A 25,470-nucleotide genomic window follows, 5' to 3' on the forward strand; every position below is an offset into this window, starting at 1 on the left:
TTTTGTTCTGAGCCAATATGGCATTCAGAGTATCGACCTCAAAAACTCCCTTCTTCATAAGCGTCCCATTATTCACAGGATTCCTTTCAGAAGTGTACATGAACTGGTTATTTGTAACCATGTCAATGCGTTCTTGAGCTTCTGCAGGCGTTTTCTTTAGGTGAATGGATCCACCTGCAGAAGTATCCAATAACATCTTTGATAACTCAGATAAACCATCATAGAATATATCCAGGATGGTCCATTCTGAAAGCATGTCAGAAGGACACTTTTTGGTCAGTCCTTTGTATCTCTCCCAAGCTTCATAGAGGGAATCACCTTCTTTCTGTCTGAAGGTTTGAACATCCACTCTAAGCTTGCTCAGCTTTTGAGGAGGAAATAACTTGGCTAAGAAAGCCTTGACCAGCTTATCCCAAGAGTTCAGGCTATCCTTGGGTTGAGAATCCAACCACACTCTAGCTCTGTCTCTTACAGCAAAAGGGAAAAGCATGAGCCTATAGACTTCAGGATCTACTCCATTAGTCTTAACAGTATCACAGATCTGCAAGAATTCAGTTAAGAACTGAAAAGGATCTTCAGATGGAAGTCCATGAAACTTACAATTTTGCTGCATCAAAGAAACTAATTGAGGTTTCAGCTCAAAGTTGTTTGCTCCAATGGCAGGAATAGAGATGCTTCTTCCATGTAAATTGGAATTAGGTGCAGTAAAGTCACCAAGCATCCTCCTTGCATTATTATTATTTTCGGCTGCCATCTCCTCTTCCTGTTCAAAAATTTCTGAAAGGTTATCTCTGGATTGTTATAATTTAGCTTCTCTTAGTTTTCTCTTCAGAGTCCTCTCAGGTTCTGGATCTGCTTCAACAAGAATATTCTTGTCCTTGCTCCTGCTCATATGACAAAGAAGAGGGCACAGAAAAAAAAATAATAATAATAATATGGATCCTTTATACCACAGTATAGAGGTCCTTGTGTTAGTAGAAGAAAAGAAGAAGACAAAGAATGTGATGTAAAGAAAGAAACACAACTGTGAGGAGGGCAGAGATGTGAGATGAGATGTTAGTGAATGAATAAATAAATAGAAGGAGATGAGAGAGAAGGAATTTTCGAAAATAAATTTTGAAAAAGAGTTAGTGATTTTTGAAAATATTTTTTTTTGAAAGATGTTAGTAGTTTTTCGAAAATTAAGATTTAAAAATTAAAATAATAGTTAATTAAAAAGAAATTTTGAAAAAGAAGGAAGGGATTTTCGAAAATGAGAGAGAGAGAGTTAGTTAGGTAGTTTTGAAAAAGATAAGAAACAAACAAAAAGTTAGTTAGTTAGTTGAAACAAATTTTGAAAAGATAAGAAGTTAGGAAGTTAGAAAAGATATTTTGAAATCAAATTTTTGAAAAAGATAAGATAAGAAGATATTTTGAAAAGATATGCTTGAAATTAGTTTTGAAAAAGATTTGATTTTTAAAATCACAACTAATGACTTGATTCACAAGAAATCACAAGATATGATTCTAGAACTTAAAGTTTGAATCTTTCTTAACAAGTAAGTAACAAACTTGAAATTTTTGAATCAAAACATTAATTGTTATTGTTATTTTCGAAAATTTGATATAAAATTAAGAAAAAGGTTTTTGAAAAATATTTTTGGAATTTTCGAAAATAACTAAGAAGTTTGAAAAAGATTTGATTTTTGAAAAAGATTTTGAAAAAGATGAGATTTTTAAATTGAAAATTTGATTTGACTCATAAAAACAACTAGATTTTTAAAAATTTTTGAAAAAGTCAAATCTAATTTTCGAATTTATGAGAGAGAAAAAGGGAAAGATATATATTTTTTTATTTTTGAATTTTTAATGAAGAGAGAGAAAAACAAGAAAAATGATGCAATGCATGAGAATTTTAGATCAAAACATGTGATGCATGCAAAAATGCTATGAATGTCAATATGAACACCAAGAACACTTTGAATGTCATGATGAACATCAAGAACATATTTTTGAAAAATTTTTAATGCAAGGAAAACATGCAAGACACCAAACTTAGAATTCTTTAATGCTTAGACACTAAGAATTCAAGAATGCATATGAAAAACAAGAAGAGACACAAAACATGCAAATGCAAAGATCAAACAAGAAGACTTACCAAGAACAACTTGAAGATCATGAAGAACACTATGAATGCATGAGAATTTTCGAAAAATGCAAGATGCACATGCAATTGACACCAAACTTATAACATGACTCAAGACTCAAACAAGAAACACAAAATATTTTTTTATTTTTATGATTTTCTAATTTTTTTTTGGATTTTTTTGAAAATTATTTTGTAAAAGAAAAATAAGGATTCTAAAATTTTTAATATGAATTCCAGGAATCTTGCCATTTTAGTCTAAAGCTTCAGTCCAGGAATTAGACATGGCTCACTAGCCAGCCAAGCTTTCAATGAAAGCTCCGGTCCAAAACACTAGACATGGCCAATGGCCAGCCAAGCTTCAGCAAACATAGATACCTCTCATGTATACAACAGCTGATATTTCATCCAACTTCATATACTTATGAGTGGAAGCCTCAGTCCAAAAGAATTTAGACATGGCTTTACAGCCAGCCAGGCTTCACATGCTTCATGAAACACTAGAATTCATTCTTTAAAAATTTTGAATAAATTTTTTTTTTTCAAAAACAAAAGAAAAAAATTTTTGAAAGATTTTTGAAAAATTTTTGAAAAGAAAACAAAAAGAAAATTACCTAATCTGAGCAACAGGATGAACCGTCAGTTGTCCAAACTCGAACAATCTCCGGCAACGGCGCCAAAAACTTGGTGTTGTTGCCGGATCCAAACTTGGCACTGATTTTACCGGACCAAAAGCTTGCCGAAAACTCAAACAATCCCCGGCAACGGCGCCAAAAACTTGGTGCGCAGAAATTGTGATCACACTTTTGATTATGTAAAATTCATCGCTCTTTCTTTCCCTGGGGATGGCACCAAACACATGATGCCAATACCATGGTTCACAACTTCGCACAACTAACCAGCAAGTGCACTGGGTCGTCCAAGTAATACCTTACGTGAGTAAGGGTCGAATCCCACGGAGATTGTTGGTATGAAGCAAGCTATGGTCACCTTGTAAATCTCAGTTAGGTGGATATAAAATAGTAATGGGTTTTCGAAAATAAATAATAGAATAGGGATAGAGGTACTTATGTAAATCATTGGCAGGAATTTCAGATAAGTGAATGGAGATGCTTTTCGTTCCTCTGAACCTCTGCTTTCCTGCTATCTTCATCCAATCAGTCTTACTCCTTTCCATGGCTGGCTTTATGTGATACATCACCATTGTCAATGGCTACTTTCAGTCTTCTCTCGGGAAAATGATCCAAATGCCCTGTCATGGCACGGCTAATCGTCTGGAGGCATCACCCTTGTCAATGGCTTCATCTTATCCTCTCAGTGAAAATGGTCAACGCACCCTGTCACGGCACGGCTATTCATCTGTCGGTTCTCGATTATGCTGGAATAGGATTTACTATCCTTTTGCGTCTGTCACTACACCCAGCAATCGCGAGTTTGGAGCTCGTCACAGTCATTCAATCATCGAATCCTACTCGGAATACCACAGACAAGGTTTAGACTTTCTGGATTCTCTTGAATGCCGCCATCATTCTAGCTTACACCACGAAGATTCTGATTAAGAGATCTAAGAGATACTCATTCAGTCGAAGGTAGAACGGAAGTGGTTGTCAGGCATGCGTTCATAGGGAATGATGATGATTGTCACGTTCATCACATTCAGGTTGAAGTGCGAATGAATATCTTAGAAGCAAAATAAGATGAATTGAATAGAAAACAGTAGTACTTTACATTAATCTTTGAGGAACAGCAGAGCTCCACACCTTAATCTATGGAGTGTAGAAACTCTACCGTTGAAAATACATAAGTGAAAGGTCCAGGCATGGCCGAGATGGCCAGCCCCCTAAAATGTGATCAATAGTCTCCTAAGATGAACAATAGATTAAAACTGAGACCAAAGATGTCTAATACAATAGTAAAATGTCCTATTTATAATAAACTAGCTACTAGGGTTTACAGAAGTAAGTAATTGATGCATAAATCCACTTCCGGGGCCCACTTGGTGTGTGCTTGGGCTGAGCTCGAGTGTTGCATGTGTAGAGGTCCTTCTTGGAGTTGAACGCCAGCTTTTGGGCCAGTTTGGGCGTGTAACTCTAGTTTTGGCTCCTTTTCTGGCGCTGGATGCCAGATTTGGACAGAAAGCTGGCGTTGAACGCCAGTTTACGTCATCTATTCTTGGCCAAAGTATAGACTATTATATATTGCTGGAAAGCCCTGGATGTCTACTTTCCAACTTAATTGGAAGCGCTCCATTTTGAGTTCTGTAGCTCCCGAAAATCCACTTTGAGTGCAGGGAGGTCAGAATCCAACAGCATCAGCAGTCCTTCTTCAACCTCTGAATCTGATTTCTGCTCAAGTCCCTCAATTTCAGCCAGAAAATACCTGAAATCTCAAAAAAACACACAAACTCATAGTAAAGTCCAGAAATGTGAATTTAACATAAAAACTAATGAAAACATCCCTAAAATTAACTAGATCCTACTAAAAACATACTAAAAACAATGCCAAAAAGCGTATAAATTATCCGCTCATCAGCTGGCCCACTTGTGCCTCCAAATTTCTAATGGAGGACCTTGTTTCATTCATAAAACTTAGAGTGGCCTTAGATAGATCAGAGACTATATTTGCTAAGCTAGATGAATTCTGCTCAGAATTCTCTGTCTGTTGCTGAGTGGATGATGGAAAAGGCTTGCTATTGCTAAACCTGTTTCTTCCACCATTATTAAAGCCTTGTTGAGGCTTTTGTTGATCCTTCCATGAGAAATTTGGATGATTTCTCCATGAGAGATTATAGGTATTCCCATAGGGTTCACCCATGTAATTCACCTCTGCTATTGCAGGGTTCTCAGGATCATAAGCTTCTTCTTTAGAAGATGCCTCTTGAGTACTGTTGGATGCAGCTTGCAATCCATTCAGACACTGAGAAATCATATTGACTTGCTGAGTCAATATTTTGTTCTGAGCCAATATGGCATTCAGAGTATCAATTTCAAGAACTCCCTTCCTCTGAGGCGTCCCATTACTCACAGGATTCCTTTCAGAAGTGTACATGAACTGGTTATTTGCAACCATGTCAATGAGTTCTTGAGCTTCTGCAGGCGTTTTCTTTAGGTGAATAGATCTACCTGCAGAATGGTCCAATGACGTCTTTGATAATTCATACAGACCATCATAGAATATATCCAGGATGGTCCATTCTGAAAGCATGTCATAAGGACACTTTTTGGTCAGTTGCTTATATCTCTCCCAAGCTTTATAGAGGCATTCACCTTCTTTCTGTTTGAAGGTTTGAACATCCACTCTAAGCTTACTAAGCTTTTGAGGAGGAAAGAACTTGGCTAAGAAATCCGTGACCAGCTTATCCCAAGAGTTCAGGCTATCTTTAGGTTGAGAGTCCAACCATATTCTAGCTCTGTCTCTTACAGCAAACGGGAAAAGCATGAGCCTGTAGACCTCGGAGTCAACCCCATTGGTCTTAACAGTATCACAGATCTGCAAGAATTCAATTAAGAACTGAAAAGGATCTTCTGATGGAAGTTCATGAAACTTGCAATTCTGTTGCATCATGGAAACTAATTGAGGCTTAAGCTCAAAATTGTTTGCTCCAATGGCAGCGATTGAGATGCTTCTTCCATGTAATTTAGAATTTGGTGCAGTAAAGTCACCAAGCATCTTCCTTGCATTGTTATTATTTTCGGCCATGTCTCCTTCTTTTTCGAAAATTTTAGTAAAGTCCTCTTTAGTGTGTTGTGTTTTAGCTTCTCTTAGCTTCCTCTTCAAAGTCCTTTCAGGTTCCGGATTAGCTTCAACAAGAATGTTCTTATCCTTGCTCTGCTCATGTGAAAAAAAAGAGAACACAAAAGAAAATATGGAATCCTCTATATCACAGTATAGAGATTCCTTATGTAAGTATAAGAAGAGAAGAGTAGCAAAAAAGAAAAAGATAAGAATCCAAACACAGGGGAGAGGAATGGGTTCGAATTCTTGAGTGAGATAGGGGTGTTAGTAGATGAATAAATAAACAGAAGGGGATGAGAGATGAGAGAATTCGAAAATTAAACAAAATAAAAATAAAAATAAAAATTTTTGTTTTTAATTTAAAATTAAAGTTAAAATTCGAAAATTTTTAAATGAAATTAAATTAAATTAAAATTTAAAACAATTAGTTAATTAAAAAGGAATTTTGAAAAAAAAGGGAGGTGATTTTCGAAAATTAGAGAGAGAATTAGTTAGGTAGTTTTGAAAAAGATATGATTGAAATAGTAAATTTTTAAAATCAAACAAAAAGTTAAGTAGTTAATTGAAAATGATTTGAAAATCAATTTTTGAAAAGATAAGGAGTTAGAAAAGAAGTTAGAAAAGATTTTGAAATTGATTTTGAAAAAGATGTGATTGAAACTTATTTTGAAAAAGATTTGAAAAAGAAATTTAAAAAGATTTGATTTTAAAAATTAAAGTTGATTACTTGACTAACAAGAAACAAAAAAGATATGATTTTAAAATTTAAAGATTGAACCTTTCTTAATAGGCAAGTAACAAACTTAAAAATTTTTGAATCAATCACATTAATTGTTAGTATTAATTTCGAAAATATGAAATGGAAATAAGAAAATGATTTTGAAAATAAATTTTGAAAATTTCGAAATTATGAAAGAAAAAAAAAGAAAAAGATTTGATTTTTGAAAAAAGATTTGAAAAAGATAGAATTTTTAAATTGAAAATTTGATTTGACTCATAAGAAACAATTAAATTTAAAAACTTTTTGACTAAATCAAACCAAATTTTTGAAAATTTATGAGAGAATAAGGGAAAGATATTTTTTTTATTTTTGAGTTTTCTAATGAAGAAAGAGAAAAACAACCAAAAGACCCAAAACATGAAAATTATGAATCAAAACACATGATGCATGCAAGAACACTTTGAATGTCAAAATGAACACCAAGAACTTATTTTTGAAAATTTTTTAAGAAAAGAAAAAGATGCAAGACACCAAACTTAGAAATTTTCAATGTTGAGACATTAATAATTCAAAAATGCATATGAGAAACAAGAAAAGACACAAAACAAGAAATTTTAAAGATCAAACAAGAAGACTTACCAAGAACAACTTGAAGATCATGAAGAATGCAATGCATGGATTTTCAAAAAATGCAAGAAAGAGATAAACATGCAATTGACACCAAACTTAAAAGCTGACATAAGACTCAAACAACAAACATCAAATTATTTTTGATTTCATGATTTACATACAACAGCTGATACTTCATTCAACTTGCTTCTGTGCTAATGAGTGGAAGCCTCGGTCCAAAAGAATTAGACATGGCTTTACAGCCAGCCAGGCTTCTACATGTTTCATGAAACTCTAGAATTCCTTCTTAAAAATTCTGAAGAACATAAATTAAAAAAAAAAATTTTAAATTTTTTTTCGAAAATAAAAATAAAAATAATAAAAACAAAAAGCTTAAAATTAAAATAAAATTTACCTAATCTGAGCAACAAGATGAACCGTCAGTTGTCCAAACTCGAACATTCCCCGGCAACGGCGCCAAAAACTTGGTGCACGAAATTGTGATCTCAATGGCGCCAACAACCTGGTACGCACAATCGTAATCTCAATTCTTTGTCACAACTTCGCACAACTAACCAGCAAGTGCACTGGGTCGTCCAAGTAATAAACCTTACGTGAGTAAGGGTCGATCCCACGGAGATTGTCGGCTTGAAGCAAGCTATGGTCACCTTGTAAATCTCAGTCAGGCGGATTCAAATGGTTATGGAGAATTGATAATTAAAACATAATTAAAATATAAACTAGGATAGAGATATTTATGTAATTCATTGGTGAGAATTTTAGATAAGCGTATAGAGATGCCTTCGTTCCTTCTGAACTTTTTCCTGCTGTCTTCATCCAATCATTCCTACTCCCTTCCATGGCAAGCTTATGCAGGGCATCACCGTTGTCAATGGCTACATCCCGTCTTCTCAGTAAAAATGGTCCGAAATGCGCTGTCACCGCACGGCTATTCATCTGTCGGTTCTCGATCATACTGGAATAGGATTCAGTCATCCTTTTGCGTCTGTCACTACGCCCAGCACTCATGAGTTTGAAGCTCGTCACAGCCATCCCTTCCCAGATCCTACTCGGAATACCACAGACAAGGTTTAGACTTTCTGGATCTCAAGAATGGCCGCCAATAATTCTAGCCTATACCACGAAGACTCTAATCTCATTGAATGGAAGGCTCAGTTGTCAGGCGAGGCAACCATGCGTCATGAACCAGAAGGCTAAGAGATATGCACTTAAGCGATTGCAAGTAGAACGGAGGTGGTTGTCAGGCACGCGTTCATGGGTGGGAATGATGATGAGTGTCACAGATCATCACCTTCCTCAGGTTGAAGAACAAGTGTATATCTTAGATAAGAAATAGGCTTGAGTTGAATAGAAAAATAATAGTACTTTGCATTAATTCATGAGGAACAGCAGAGCTTCACTCCTTAATCTATGGTGTGTAGAAACTCTACCGTTGAAAATACATAAGTGATAATGGTCCAGGCATGGCCAAATGGCCAGCCCCCATAAAGGTCTAAGATAGCATAAAACTGATCAAAGATGTCTAATACAATAGTAAAAGGTCCTATTTATATTAGACTAGTTACTAGGGTTTACAGAAATGAGTAAATGATGCAGAAATCCACTTCCGGGGCCCACTTAGTGTGTGCTTGGGCTGAGCATTGAAGCTTTCATGTGTAGAGGTCTTCCTTGGAGTTAAATGCCAGTTTGTATCCTGTTTCTGGCGTTTAACTCTGCTTTGCAACCTGTTTCTGGCGTTTAACTCCAGAATAGGGCAAAGAGCTGGCGTTGAACGCCAGTTTGCATCATCTAAACTTAGGCAAAGTATGGATTATTATATATTGCTGGAAAGCCCTGGATGTCTACTTTCCAACGCAATTGAGAGTGTGCCATTTGAAGTTCTGTAGCTCCAGAAAATCTATTTTGAGTGCAGGGAGGTCAGAATCCAACAGCATCTGCAGTCCTTCTTCAACCTCTGAATCTGATTTTTGCTCAAGTCCCTCAATTTCAGCCAGAAAATACCTGAAATCATAGAAAAACACACAAACTCATAGTAAAGTCCAGAAATGTGAATTTTATTTAAAAACTAATAAAAATATACTAAAAACTAACTAAATCATACTAAAAACTATGTAAAAACAATGCCAAAAAGCGTATAAATTATCCGCTCATCAACAAATTATTCCTTCCAAACAACTTTCTAAAATGCCTCTAAGCATAATACATTATAAAAGAATTAAACTAACAGGTAAGAGAGACATCCTATATCATATTATGTAACCATGATAATTGTTATTATGGGCGAGTCTGAATCATCAAAAATGCATGTGAGGCTATAACAACAATAAAGTTAAAGAAGGAGGTGCCATTTATAAGCATCAACATAAGAAGCTTTGTTCCGAAAAATGCTGGAAATTGAAGCCAAATTAAAGATCGAGGTTTAATAAAAAGTTGTTGTTTCTGCACATTATATTGTTTAGGGTTAACTACGATTTTGGTCCTTAAGGTCTAGGCCAAAAAGTTTTTCGTCCCCAACCTCTTTTGTATACAAAATCGCCCCTAAGGTTTAAAACCATGTTTTAAAATCGTCACTTAAATCTTAAAATTTTGGACCAAATTATCCATAACAAAAAAAATTTATAAAATAAAATAAAAGAAAAATAAGAGAAAGAGAGTGTTTTCGCTCTTGCGAAGGGAGAATGGAAGAAGAAGAAGGGAGAAGGGAAGAAGAAGAAGCTGTCCACAATCCACCTTTGTCTCCTCTTCAGCCACCAAAAATTTAAAACCAAGTTAAACCATACGGACGATTTTAAAACCAAGTTAAACCTTAAGGACCATTTTGTATGCAAAAAAAAGGTTGGGGACGAAAAGAATTTTCGGAGGGACCAAAATTGTACTTAAACCTATTATTTATTAGCATACATAGAGATTTTAATTACAAAGTGTAGTGGTTATTGCTTACAAAGGTTGCATATAACAAATTCTTAGATAGTGTCTAGTTCTTGATTATTAGTACAATTAAGAAAGCAAATTAAAATAAACAGCATGTGAAGAGTTAAAAGAACTTTTTAAAATTCCACTAAACATAATCAATGCATTTAGAAATTCCATTCCCATAGTAAAATTGAGAAGCTTCTTACAAATATGCACTCCTCCAGGAGCCAAGACACTACTATCACCAAAAATGGCATTCTTGTTCACAGTTATGAGAAGAATAAGAAGGCTGGGGTGAGGAGGTTGCAGCTATGTATAGTGTTGTCAGAGCTTGCGAAGAGGAGCAGGCGAGATAGGAGAAGAACAGGAAGAAGGAGAAGAAGAAGAGAATGGAGAGGGGTTTCTCGACGGTGGTGGTTCGGCACAGAATGAGAAGCGCAGTGCACCGTCGTTGTGGAGCAGCGTGTGTGGAGAAGATGACCGCGCCAATGCCCGTGAAGGAGAGCCCCGTGTCGTCATTCGTGGAGGAGAGCACCGCGCAGTCATTGTACGTGGAGGAGAGCATTGCGATCGAGAGCTACTGTTGCCATTAGGAATTCCTTGATTGGCAGGGAACGGCATGTCGCCGTTAGTGACGGGTTATTGAAGTGTTAGGGCTTAGGGTAGTGAACTGATGCACATACATGATACATTTGTTCTTTTTTTTTAAGTTATTTGATTGGGAAAATAATTGGTGGGAATATGATTAAAAGTTTTCCTCTAAAATTTTTAACTATAAAACATTTTAGGCAATCTTTTATAAATGTTATTTATTCAATTTTTTTTACAACGCTTATAAAATATTGTATTTTTATTTAAAAATGTTGTCTTAAAGTTTTTATATTGCAATATTTTATAAATATTATTTTAGATATCAAAGACAACTATTTTTGTGGGTGACCAAAAATTATTATCTTTGCCTTACTCAAAGGCAACTCATCAATAATATTGTCTTTGCCTTTCTAAGACAACTTTTATTAAATGTTGCTTCGAATAAGAGTTAATTTAGGCAAAAAATATTATAATGATAGCTTAACAAATTTATTAGCATCAAATCAAGATAAGAGTATTGATTCATTAACTGTTAGTTTTGACATGACATTATTAGTTGAATCATCACCATCATATAAAATAATTTATTCCTTTGGTAAATCAAAAGCTAATCTTATGACAAATGCTTCCTTATAACGAATATAACTTCTTTAGCAAGCCTCACAAGAAGAAATATAATGACACTCCTAAACAAGCTAACCTTTTCAACTACCTTTCTAGCTCTTTCAAGGGAAGCACTTTCGTGAAACGAAGTAGTTACATAATCATATACTTTATTTACATACTTGAAGAGATACTTGATTGGTTACACCACTTTACATTAAAATGACCTCCATACTTTATAAGTAAATTTCAATTATGAGGGGAATTTTTATTGCCCAAAAGATCCTTACCCCCTACTTAGCATTCGTGCCTTCGTGGACTCAGTCTCAGCATACAAGTTCCTCTCCTTCATGGACGCTTATTTGAGACACAATCAAATTTCAATGTATGAGCCTGATCAAGAAAATACATCCTTCATCACTCCTATGTCCAACTATTATTATGTGGTTATGCCTTTTGGGTTGAAAAATGTAGGGGCAACATACTAGTAGTTGATAAAGAAAGTACTCTCACCCCACTTAGAAAAATTGATGGTGGTTTATATAGATGACATGCTTGTAAAAATCCAAAGTGAAGCCAGTCTATTGACCAACATGACCAAGGTGTTCAACACCATAAAAGGCAGCATAGGATGAGATTAATCTCACTTAATGTACCTTTGACGTAAAAGCAAGAAAATTTCTTACGTTCATACTCACCTATAGAGGCGTTAAAAAGCTAACTCGGATGAATGTAAAACAATCTTGGATATGAAAAGTCTAACCTATTTAAAAGAAGACCAACAATTGATGCCAGGCAAATAGCTTTATCAAGATTCTTGGTTAGGTCAGCTTTGAAGTCATTACCACTGTTAGCAATCCTCAAAAAAGAACACGACTTCCAATGGACTCAAAAATATGAACAAGCTTTTTAAGAATTCAAAACATTCTTATCTCAACCTCCTATTCTTACCCGACCTGAGGTGGAAGAGAAACTCATATTGTATTTGGCTGTACCCAATAAAGTGGTTGCTTTCGCACTTGTCTGAGAAGAGAAAATAGGACAAAAGCATGTTTACTTTACAAGCAAGCTCATGTGACTTTTAAAATTGCTTAGATGATGTCGTGGGTTCATAGTTCCATTATAGAAAACCATTTCTAAGCTTTTAAAACTTCTCGGGACTCTAGCACGCATGATTTCTTTCAAAAGAAGGTTGTTGTTTCCTGGAGGGGTCGTACCTCGTTCAGTTTGAGATTTTTTGCCCTTAAGGTCGGACTTTAGTCTCTTCAATATTTCTTCAAGTTCTCTTTCACTTTGCATTCAAATTCACGTTGTCGTTCTAGTTGGATCTCCAATTGCTTTAAACAACCCTGATGACCTTGAACCAATATCACGGTCTCTATAGCCTCTCTATTTCCTGTTCCTTCAGGAATGTGGATCTGAGAGCCTAACCTTCTTGCTTTAAGGTTGCTTCTATCTCTATCATTAGCAGGACCTTTACCCTTTTCTGATTGTTGGTGTATTGATAAACCCATATTTTACAGTAAATTTTGGCTTGAAAAGAATGGATTTTATCAACTTATCTTGTACTTATTCATAGAAAATTTATCATTTTGTGAATTTCTCTCCTAATTGTGCTTGATGGTGAAAATATGCTTTTTATGCTTGAAAATTATCAAAATTAATTCACCTATATTTTATTTGATGTCTTGATGTATTTGTTTGAGTGATTTAAGGTTTAAAAGGCAAGAATAGCTTGAAGAAAGGAAGAAAAAGCATGCAAAAATAGAGAAATCATGAAGAAATAAAGTTTTGCAAAATTTGCCCAATTACGCGTACGCATGGGTCATGCGTACACATCTTTTGGAAATCTACTAGGTTGTGCGTATGTATGGCAGATGCGTACACATGATTTGCAGCACGTGATTTACTTAAGTAAATATGTGGCTTGCGATTTCTACCCAATTCTGGCCCAATCTAACTCATTTCTAAACCATTTGAAGCATGAACCAGGGGGGATCAACACACTCTACCATCTTCACATTTTTACATTTTCTTCTTAGGTTTAGTGGGATTCTAGAGTGAGAAGCTCTAACTTCTTTCTAGAATCCCTTAGATATTCCTTAATTTTCTTGTTAGTTTTAGGTTTTAGTCTTGTTTAATTGTAGTTTTTATCCTGTTTTCTTGTTCTTGCATTATAATTCTCTTAGAATTTGGTGTTAATTTACTTATCTCTAGTTTATTTTTTATGAACAATTGTTGAATTCTTGATTTTAATTAATGAAGTAATGTTTTAAGTTTTATATGCTTGTTTAGTTTGTTAGCATTGATATCTTGTCTTGGTTAGTTATAGTTGTTATTAGTTCTTGCATTATACCATGCTTTATTTCTATGCTCACCAAATGTTTGATGAAATGTTTCCTTTGATTATGGAGTAGATTTTTATTCTTGGCTTGGAATTGAGATTTTAGGGACCCTTGAGTTATCAATGTCCAATATTAATTGCTAATTTAGGGTTGTTATACTACAAGAAAAACACCCATTCAGCCACACTTTTTTAAGTTACATTTGAAAAGCGTAGTCTGTTCATAGAATAGGCTACGCTTTTCTCCGTATTTCTCTTTTATAAGAGAATAGAAAACACAATTGTGGCATCATTTAAAAAGTGTAGTCATAGATACAATAAAAATCACTTATAAAGTGTAGCCTTATATTAATATCTATAGATACATTTTTCGTACCAAAGGGAGCGCTTTTACAAAGTAATTTATTTGTTATCTTTTGAGTGCACTTCAAAAGTGATGACTAATGTATCTACATAACACCCAGAGAATTACTTTTTTTTGCACATAACACTTGGTGAATTTTTTCACCTTTTCCCCGCGCTATCATTGTTTCGCACAAAGCTAAGAGAGAGTTCATAGCTCTGCTACGCCATCACATGGCTCTTCTCCTTGCACCACATCTTCATACGGCTCTACTACGCCACGCCACCACCGCAGCTCTGTTACATCGTACCCCGCAGCAGCTCTGCTACTTCTCAACGACGCCGCATCTCTCTTACGTCGCACCACCACCTCGTTGTGCTCTTCTGCTTTGCTCTTCCTCTCCTTTGCTAATCGTGCCGTCTCTGCTCCATCTATCTCTGCTCGATTCGCTCTCTCATCCACAATAGGTAGGCTTTTAATTTTTTTCCTGATTTAGGAAATTAGGGTTCTTAATTCCCACTCCCTAATCACTAGCCTGTGTTAAAATTAATTAGGGTTCCTATATCACAATTTCATATTTAATTAGGATTTTTTTATGTCTGGTTCAATTTCTATCGTGCTGTCTGTCATAGAAGCTTTTTCGTGTCACATTTGAGCATTGCTTGTTATTATTAGTGTTGAATTCTAGTTTTGTTCTTTATTCAATTTGTGATGAATTAGGGGTTTTAGCTTTCTCGTGTCATAGCTACTGGATATGCCACTAGGAATTGGGGGTTTTAGCTTCAGAACGATTCACCTGAATCACATTATCCTGCAGGATCAATGGCGAGCAATAGACTTTCATTTTCTCTCGGTGTCATTTAATCAGAAAAGAGGAGAAACTATTAGTTACTGTAGCTTCTGCTAAATGCAACCATTCGTTCATTCATCTTCATCTTTTTTATTCCTACTACTGAATGCATAATGACTGAAACAAAAAAGAAAAATGAATGTTGCATTGTGTGCCTCCGTGCTTTAAATGTAATTCCTTCACCTAAGCCAAATTGCAACCTATTTTGATTACATTTTTGTTAATATGCTTTATTGTAAGATCATAAAGCTAAGGGTGTTCGAAACTGATTCCAATGGAGACGAGAATATTATTAGCTTGTACCAATACATGCTAACTGTGGCCGCTCTGCAACATTGCAATGCTAATTGAGATAGAGAAGGTATGTATCAATTTTCAATTGATTCTGTGAATTTTTGGGGATTTTGGATTCTAATTTTAGGTTTTCTAATTTTGGGGGTTTTGGCTTCTGATTCTCGATTTGTTATGATTCCTTTCTGTGTTTGGCATAAATGGAAGCAATAGGCTCCAAAACTTTTCCAGGAGATTGGCCATTCATTAACAAATTAAAAATGTTAATTAAGTCACATAGATTCATCACAAAGGTAACAAATATGTAAGAACATCAATTGAAGCTTTTGAATCATGGAGAAACATATGAAATGAATTGCCCTCATCTTTTACTCAGAATAATTCCAGTTTCAGCTGTTGATTGGATTGGCAAAATTAATATAAAATGCATAGAGACGGGACTTGAGGCTGATTTATCTTACAAATCAACTCATTCTTTTCTTGGATTTGGTGGAAATCAGAAAGTGGTCAAAGGGAAGATCCTTAATTCATCAACTTTGAATGTTCTGTATGAATTTGATGGTCATTAGGATAGGTATTATATTGTCTTTAAAATTTTTCACTTATTAATTCTTAAACAATTAATTTTATTCTACGTTTAGATTTATGCTAATTTCATGACCATTTTGATGGGGCAAAATAATAAAAGTGAAGGATACAAATAATAGGAAAGTGAGAGTGATATATGATGCAAAAGAAGTCATTAATGGGCTGCAGGCACCAATTGTTAAGGATGTAGAGGTAACATATATAAGACTATTCTCTATGATAACATAGCATGTTATTTGTCTCGTAATATTCACATTGTGTAGTCAACACCTAAAAATGAGTTTTATAAGATCTTATACTTTTTCATCATACGAGCTAGTAGCTTTGTGTTTCAACCTGGTATAATTGTGAATGCAGTAGCTCAACCAAGTTGCTTTCTAACTATTGGCAATTTCTGCTAAGTTGTTTTGCTGGTTTTAGCACTTATTTTTCCTTGAGATAATTGGAGATACTTAGCTTTCTTGTTAAGTTTTTGCATTCTGTCAATTATGAAAGCAAATGATAATCTTAGCTTTCCATTTGGATTTTTATTTTATTCATAATAGACCAATTTTTTTTAGTTTTCTCTTCCGTGCATATCTAGAGGATTTGGGTTGTGACTTGCTTATTCATCAGGATAGTGCTTTTGGCATCCAAGAAGCAGAAAACCTCGAGTGAAAAGTCAGAAACGGAAAGGCTGCAAGCAAAAAAACAGAGAAGCCGTCAAAAGCTTCAGTGAAGGATCAAGGTGAATTGATTGTATCCCAATTTACATATGATGTTATCTGTAGTACTTGCTCTATTTCTTTTAGCATTCTATTGTTTTCACGAAATAGTTTTAGAACTTATTAACTTTGATTAAGTAGTCTTGTCAAACTGTTTCTGGAAACTTCCCTTCTCATGTGTTTGGTTGGGGAAAAAATGGGACATAAGTTTTCATGGATGAGCTAAATACTGACAATTACAGAGCTCACATGAAATTTGCATCCCCATTTTTTACCATCCTGATAAACACACCCTTGATATGAATTCGTATCAAGTTACACAGCTCTATATTTTATAAGTATGTGTCTATTTGTAAATTTTCAATCTCAAATTATTCTGTTTCAATGCCATTGTTAGGAAAAGGAAAGGTAGTAAGAAATCCAAGAAGGAACCTAGTAGGGAGGACATGCATGCAATTGCAGTCGATATTCTGAAGGAAGTTGATAAAATACTATAAGTAATGACTTCTATATGGCAATCAATCTTTTATCGAAATATTGAGTTCTGATTTAATAAACATTTGATTTTGGATTTTCTGCTTGATATATTTCTGGTTAGCTGTGAGGATAATAATTCAGCTTCAAATGCCAGTTCTGCTTCTAAAAAAATTGTGATTGATTAAGCTGTTATATTTTTGAGCCTTTCTGCATTTATTATTTTTTAAGCTGTTGTTAATGCATGTTAATTGAGTGCCAAACATAGCCTGTGATGATTCAACCCAACTGTTTGAGGTATTGTGGAGCCAAGACCCTGTTTACAGGGAGAACCTACTTGGTGAAGCTACATTCATTTGACTTCAGTGGGTTCAACTGAGGCTTTCTTTTGTAAACTAATGTTCCTATTTTGAATTAACCATTTAGTTGTATCCTAATCGAATTGCCTTCACTCGTACTTGAGTTAATTGACTTAGTATTATTTTTTTTTTGTTTTAAATCCTATTTTTTAATGTTTCCACTACCGATGATGTTTTCATCCCAACGTGTCCGAAGTTGTAGTGTACCCAAGTTCCTATTTTTTTAGGGAGAACCTACTTAGTGTTGCTACAAGTCAATGACATTAAAGACTAAAATTGAGGTTGGTCATCTTTGTTTTTTTTTTTTTTTTGAGTTCAAGTATTGTTTTTCTTATTGGATTCTTCAAATATGGGCTAATGAAACCAGAATATCTCTCATAAATGATTTTCACTTTATGCAGGATAATTTTGTATCTCTCATTGTATTTCACTTTATTTGTATCTCATTATAAATATTTTTTAATTACTTTTCTATATAATTATGCAGAATAATTTTGAGGATGTTGATGAAGATTAAGCTGTTTATCATTATGGTTTATTGGCAAAGATGGTTCATTGATTAATGACTTCTATATTAGAAGATTTATATATGTAGGATATAATATTTTGGTATTTCATAGTTTGTTAGTAGTAAAATCTAAGTAGTTTCATGCATATTTTGTTATGAGTATGCTTAATTTAATATGAGATGTATGAATATTCAAAATTATGTTCATTCCAATACTTTTGATTCATTATAAATATATTTTGTTGAAATTAAAGATCATTTTTATTATTTAAAGAAATTATTTAGTATTATGTATTTATTTTTATTTAATAACATTTAACTAATTTAATTAAAAATATAAAATTATAAATATTAAGTTGTAGAAAAATATTACTAAATATAGAATTGGAAATATTATTAAATATTAACTTGTAAAAAAATCATTAGAATATTATAAATATGTATATATAAAAAAAACAATGAGGGACCTAAGGCTACACTTATAAATGGTAGCCATGGTATACAATGTGGCTACGTTTTACAGGTAATGCAGTAGCATTGAAAAGTGTAGCCTATTCTGGTAAAAATGGAAGCTGAAAAGCGTAGTTTTTGGTCCTGGACAGCATCACTTGAAAAGCGCACCCTATTCCCAAACACCAAAAGTGTAGCCTTTGGTGCTGAAAAGCGTAGCTTTTGAGAATAGGCAACGGTCGAATAGGCATCCCCCACTAAAGCGTCTCCGTAGTCCGAAAAGCGTAGCCTTAGCATAAATCATTTTTTTTCACTTTTGGCTACACTTTTCAAGTGTACTTGAATGGGTATTTTTCTTGTAGTGTTAGTTGATTTAGTTTCCACTAACACTAGTCTTTCACTAAGTCTAATTAGTGAGTTGACTAGGATTTGAAGATCGAAGTCAATTATGTCTACTTGACTTTCCCCTGATGTTTGGGGATGACAAATGTAAGACCCGGTTAATTAACGGCTATTTTTATGGCTAAATGTGATAGAGGAGATTGAGACGAGAATTTCGGTACTAATTTTATAGAAAACGGACCAAGATTGGACCGAACGGGCCAAACCGGTCCAACCGAACCCAAAATGGGCCCTTGGCCCAACCAAACTAAACCAAAACCCTAGTTTTCAGCACTCTCTCTCCTCACTTATCACTCAAACACGCTGAAATGGAGGCCATGGAGGGAAGAACACTCTATCAAGTTCTCTCCCTTGGTTGATCTTCAAACCACCATAACTTTTGATCTAGAGCTCTGATTGCCGCTCCGTTTGTGGCCACGCGTTCACTGCAGAGAGCTCTAAAAAACCCATACAATCAATCTTAAGGTAAGCCACGTTTTACTGTTCGAAATTCCAGCCCTTGATTTCGAGTTTCATGAGCAAAAATGTTGAGATTTTGGGTTCTTTGATGTTATAGGACCCAACTCTCTTGAAGGAGAAGGTTAATCTTGTCTCCTTGGACCTTGGGTGTAGTAAGATTCTCAACCCTAGTGTGATTTGTTGTTCTATGATGTTTGGGTATTGAGATGTTGTGTATGGGTATGATGATTGTGGCTTAGGTTGTGTATATGTGAATATTAGAGCTTGATTGGTGATTTTGGAAAGCTTGGAAGAGGGTTTTGTGTGATAAAATTTGTTCTTAGAGGTGTTGAGACCTTGAGAGCTTGTGGACAAGTGGTTTGGAAGTGCTCCGGTTGAGCTTGGGTAATCGGCTAAGGTATGGTTTCGGTTTCCCGTATCTAATATGTAATGCGGTAGGAAATACTTAGGCTAGAGGCCCTAAGATAGGCATTGAATTGTTGGTGTTGTTGAATGGTTGAGATATATGATGTGTTCATATATGTGATTATGAATATTGATGCCTTGATTGTGTGAAATATGAGAAATGCATGTTGTGATATATGCTTAATGGATGATTGAGGTTGAATTGATGGGTGGTACCATGATTGATGGTGAGTATGATGTTGATTATGTATAATGATGGTTGATGGGAAAATGGTATTATTGGAAATTGGGATGAGGAAGGATGTATGACATGATATTGTGTTTGTCCTTTAGCCATTTGATTGAGAAGTGTTAAAACGGTTAAATGGTGATTTTGGGAATTTTCGTAAAGGGTCAATGTGTGAGTTGAGGATGGCTTGTTGTTGATTTTGGTACATTTTGAATGATTTCAAAGAGAAGGGTTGAAATTGACATGTTTTGATTGATTTTGAAAAGAGTTGAAAGTGGCTTGTTTTGAAAATGGCACTTTGTGGTTTTGTATGAAAACATAGTTTTTGGGCATACTTTGACGGGACATAACTTGGACTACGGATCTCTGATTTGTGCCAAATCTGTTTAGAAATGAAATTGGATCCAGGATGTCCATGCCGTTCAAAGAACGGGTGAAAAATAATTTAAAATGAGAGAGTTATGACCGTCGGAAGATTGGGGGTTGAATCTGTGAATTCTGCAGCTTTTAACTTAGAAAATTTTTAGCAGAATGACCCCTCGCGCGTAGGCGCACTTGGCGCGTACGCGCCGTTCTTCGAGAAAGCATCATCCACGCGTGCGCGTGGTGTGCGCGAGCGCGTCGATGCGCTGCATCGAATGCCCAGCCATTTTCCAGAGAATTGTGCCAGAGTTGTGCCAGTTTTGTGCCTGGGGCACAATGTATTCGCGCGTATGCATGGCTGACGCGTGCACGTCGTTTGGCTAATTTTCAATCCACACGTTCGAGCGTATGACGCTTGCGCGTCGATGAGTTTTAAGGCCATCCACGCGTGCGCGTGGAGTGCGCGTACGCATGGCCCTGTTTTCATCCCAAAGTTGATTTTTGAGTTTTAAAAGCCAAATTTCATACTTCTAAGCCTCCGATCTCACCACTTATATCTTAAATCATTATGATATGCCTAGCATGAGGAAAAGGGCTAGTGAATGTGGTAACTTGCGAGTGAAGCAAGGGGAAAAATGAATGATCCATGAGGATCAAAGATGATTATGTGAGATGTGGAGGATGGCGGTGGAAGTGCTTGTTATGCCATGGGCCGAAGGGCCGTAATTGTTAATGAATGGCTGGTTATGGATTTAACCGTGAGCCGGATGGCTGGATTATTGCCGTGTTACGGCGGAGCCATGATTATGGCTAAGTATAAATGCATATATGTTGTTGAATGAATTGTGATTGTTTGCACTTCCACTACCGGAGAAGAGGGTTTCCCTGGGAGGAAGCAGTGGCTAGCCATCACGTGCTCCAGGTTGAGACTCGAAGCTCTTTTGACCCTATGTCGTAAGTGTGGCCGGGCACTGTGAAAGACCCGGATGAGCTCGCCCCCATAAATATTCACCAGTGATGGTGATGGATAAATATTCACCAGTGAGGGTGATGGATATGGTTCATGATTATGATCAAGTTTATGATGAGTATAACTCGAGTTGGGGATGCACGACAGAGGGACAGTCCAATGGTTAGCTACCAGGACTTGTCGGGTTGGCTCTATAACCGACAGATGATATCATCATACACTAGGGACAGGCATGCATCATAAGCATACTACATGAATTGTTTGAGATTGCCTATTTGACTGCATATTACTTGCTAATTGTCTAAATGCCTTATCTGTTCCTATTTGTAAATCTCTTGTCTGATATAACTGTGTTTGCTATATTATACTCTTGCTGGTGGTTGGGAGGTCTGAAGGAATTGGAAAGGGAAGTATTAGTTAGACTGAAGAATCTTTAGACAGTTGCCACTTACGGTTTAGTTTGTTTATAAGCTTTGATATTATCTGGAGGAAGTTCTAGGATTGCCTTTGGCTTTCCTCTATTATTATGTATTATATATGTGGAAGCTGTTACCGTGCTGGGGACCTCTGGTTCTCACCCATGCGGATTTTATGGTTTTCAGATGCAGGACCGAGGCTTCTCGTTGAGGCATGCTGGAGACTTCTGATTTAGCGAAGATCCTTTGTTCTCGGGACTCTGTTTTGGTTTATATGCTTGTTTGGATACTTTTATCTCCATTAAATAATACAAACTGTGATGACTCCTCTTATAGGAGGTTTTGGAGAATAGGTTTCTGTATTTGTGTCCTTTTGGATTTTCCTTGGGGTTTTCCTTATTTTATTATATGTATATATTGCTATGCTCGGACCGGTTCTCTTCGCAGCCGGATTTTGAGTCTTGATATTCCTGTTTTTGACACTCTTTGTATATATATAATCTCGCGTTAGCTTATCCTGGTTCGTCACGTTTATCGATCGGAGTGTTGCGCGTTCGAGTTACGGTTTTTGTTTACCCCCTTTTTCTACAAAGGCTCCTAGTTATAATCAATTATTCATACTACTATATGTACTAAATTTTTGTTTTAGAGGTCGTAATACCTTGCCATCTCTGAATTATAACTTAAGCATAAGACTCTGTATGGTAGGGTGTTACAACAAAGTGGGATTAACTCTTAATAATTGCCATGTTTGTGGTTGATAACAAGGATGGAAAACCTAGATGCTCAATCCTTGCCAAGATTCCTTTTAGAATTTAAATTCCTTATTGCTTGCTCTTTTAATTTCTTGCTATTTAATTTCCGCAAGTGAGCTTGACCTCGAATCCATAGCCAATAACGTGCATTCTATTGCAAGTCCAAGGAAGAACAACCTGGGATTAACACTCCCGGTTATTTTGATTTTTACTGTGACAACCTTTTAAAGTTTGATTGAGATTTATTTGTTGGTTTGGACTATACTTACGATGTAATTCTTTTGTGAAAATTCTAAACCGACATTTAGCTCTTATCAAGTTTTTGGCGCCGTTGCCGGGGAATTACAAATGTGTGCTAGTTATTGGTTATTGCTAATACGTTAATATTGTGAATAGTTTATTTTTTTTATTTGCTTGTTTAGGAGTTTGTTTTTCTTTGTCTCTTAGTATCTTTTGCTGTTATTTTCTCTTTTCACTATGAATTCTCACCCTTTTGGTTTTGAGTTTGGTTACAACTACGTTGCAGAAAATGAGAACTTCAATGATGGAACGCATTATGGATCGGAAAATCAATGAGAAAGGAGCCATGTTGTTCTTATAGACAACCTTCATGGTGACAACCTCCTCTGCTCCGTTATGAACGCAATCTATCCCGTAATGCATACCAATCCAATGGATATGGTGGATTTTTTTATGGTTATCAATCTCAACCACTATATGCCTCAACATAGTCCCCAACTACCATATTCACAAGCCCCATCATACCACCAAACACCTCTATATGATCCTAATCCATATCCACCACCACATCACCAACCTTATATGCCTCAAGAATATGAGCCATATACACTACACTTAGAACCACCGCATTCCAACACCAATACTCTCATGGCCCTATTGAACCATCACCACTATATATACCACTTCAATACTCTCACTCTTATGAGCCACCTCCCATATATGAGAACTTTCAACCACATGATGAATTCTCTCATGACGCAAGTTTTCTTAAAGAGCAAGAAGAATTCCAAAGGAGGCATGACGCTCTCATGGCTTTCATGGCCGAAATGAGAGCTTGCTTAGACTCATAAAATGCATGCCACAACCAAAGAATTTTCGTGAATAACTGTGGGGAATTAACTTCAGCCGAAGAGTACGGGATGAAGGAAAGCTTAGAGCCGCAAAAAGAGGAAGAGGCGTTAATGCATGATACTCTCTGATCCTTCTTTCAAGAACAAAGAGAGGCAAGAAAGGAAAAACAAGAATAAATCGAGCATCTGAATGCTGCCATGGCTACCATGGTCGAAGCTGTGAATATCTTAGTCCTACTACGTTCATGCAATCAAAGTGCTCCCATTGACGAATGTGGAGAATTAACCGAAGAGCGTAGTGAGGAAGAGAGCTTGGAGCCTCAAAGGAAAGAAGAAGAGTTAAAGCATGATTTGCAACAAGTGGAGGAAGTTTAGATCATTGAGGATAAAGAAGTGGTTAAAGGGTTAGGAGATGAACAAGTGGATTCAAAGATTGAAGACACTTTCGCACCAACTAGTGATGTTGGTGATCTTGTTGAACCTTCTTCCAGTGCGTTTGAAATTGATGTGGAGGAGGACCGTGCACAACCTCTAAAACATTTTGACAAAACATATTTTGTCAAAATCGCGACACACAGCACTTAATGCGCCATGTGTCGTGACGTATGCCTTCCCCATTTAATTTAAGGACATTTTGTCACTAATTACATGTTATATGAGGCATAAATTCTCTCTCTCCTTCAAGAACAGCTGAAGCCATGCATGGGAGGAACGGAGAATTTTTGTTGAATTTCGGACTTCCGAGCTTGATTTCTTCAGAGCCGTGACCCCACAAAAATTCTAATTCAATAAAAGCGACAGTATCTTCATCTTTGATGTGTGTACATCATGTTGTATTTTTTTATGTTTTATTATATAAAAATTAAATACATAATACTTAATTATAGAGTATTTTAGTGCTTAAGTTGGATATTGCTTTAATATTTTGATTTGATGAATTTTGTAGAAAATAATAAAAAAAGAAGCAAAAAATACAAAACAAACTTAAAAAAAGTAAAGAAAAATTTTTTATATGCTTTGGAGCCTTAGGCCACGCTTTTGAAAGCCTTGCGCATGAATAAAGCAAGCGTGCGTAATATGCAAGCAGGGACGGATCCACTCTTTAGGGTGTGGGGGCAAGCGCCCCCACTACAATTTGGAATTTTATTGAGTAGTATATAACAATAATATTTATTTGCCCCCACTAAATTATTAAATTTGACCCACAATAATTTTTTATTCAACTTTCGATACTTGATATCCAATTTAAGAACTTCATATTAGATGTCCATTATAATGATCAAGTTTCAAATTTAAATAATATTGATGTTCTTTCTTAGAAATCGACTCGAAAGAATATTATCTATCCATTTGTATTTTTTCTTTTAAAATTAGCTTTAGTTTTTTTCATAATAACTACACTAATTAAATGAACTTTTTCAACTATGAATAATATTATCAAGAGCTAATTGTATGAAAGTTGAGTTTTAAATGATTGTTTAACGACATATACAAAAAAAGACATTTTAATTATATTGTCAAGGTTTTAAAATATGAAATATAAAAAATTAAATTTTAAATTATATGTTATTATTTAAATTACTATTTTAATATTTTATTTTGTAATTAGATATTTTAAAACCTAATCATATTTTACAATAACAAAATATAATTATAACAACAATGATGCTATGTATATATAAAATAATTACTTGTGCAGAATAAATCTTAAAATACAAATTTTAAAATACAAAATATACATTAAAAATAAATTAAATGATATATGTATTTATACACAAATTTATAATAAATAATTTGATAGCTAATTTTTTATATAAACATAATATTTTTATTATAAAAATTATTATCATGTTCTATATATTTTGTCCCCACTATTAACATTTTCTGGATCCGTCACTTGCAGCGGCGTTAATCAAAGGAAGGCATGCCCGGATGTGATGCATAAAACAAATGAAGCCATAAATGCATATATATTACCGTGAATTATGCATGCATGGAGCCCACCAATAATAATGCAATCAAAGAAAGCAATGCATGAAGCCAACGAATGCTAAATGACGCATGCATTATAATGAATTAACGAAGCCAATTAAAATCATGCATGAGTTATGCAAATGAAGCAATTAATGAAGTATGAAGCATTTTGCGGCG

At 35.2% G+C, this 25,470-nt stretch overlaps 5 non-coding genes across 5 annotated transcripts; all 5 read left to right on the top strand.

Moving 5' to 3' along the window:
- The first annotated feature begins 250 nt into the window (after window positions 1–250).
- LOC148576152 (small nucleolar RNA R71) lies at window positions 251–358 on the top strand. Its single transcript, XR_015902859.1, has one exon. It is a non-coding gene; the product is annotated as a small nucleolar RNA R71 (small nucleolar RNA).
- A 4,965-nt stretch (window positions 359–5,323) lies between these two features.
- LOC148576153 (small nucleolar RNA R71) lies at window positions 5,324–5,431 on the top strand. The gene has a single exon (XR_015902776.1). It is a non-coding gene; the product is annotated as a small nucleolar RNA R71 (small nucleolar RNA).
- Window positions 5,432–17,030: 11,599 nt separating this feature from the next.
- On the top strand, window positions 17,031–17,123 carry LOC148576154 (small nucleolar RNA Z223). Its single transcript, XR_015904424.1, has one exon. It is a non-coding gene; the product is annotated as a small nucleolar RNA Z223 (small nucleolar RNA).
- Window positions 17,124–17,179: 56 nt separating this feature from the next.
- LOC148576155 (small nucleolar RNA Z278) lies at window positions 17,180–17,294 on the top strand. Its single transcript, XR_015904371.1, has one exon. It is a non-coding gene; the product is annotated as a small nucleolar RNA Z278 (small nucleolar RNA).
- A 140-nt stretch (window positions 17,295–17,434) lies between these two features.
- Window positions 17,435–17,554, top strand: LOC148576156 (small nucleolar RNA Z278). The gene has a single exon (XR_015904372.1). It is a non-coding gene; the product is annotated as a small nucleolar RNA Z278 (small nucleolar RNA).
- Window positions 17,555–25,470: the final 7,916 nt, after the last annotated feature.

The sequence above is a fragment of the Arachis ipaensis genome, chromosome B1, assembly GCF_059453495.1.
Source record: "Arachis ipaensis isolate K30076 ecotype BB chromosome B1, ASM5945349v1, whole genome shotgun sequence".
Lineage (NCBI taxonomy): Eukaryota > Viridiplantae > Streptophyta > Magnoliopsida > Fabales > Fabaceae > Arachis > Arachis ipaensis.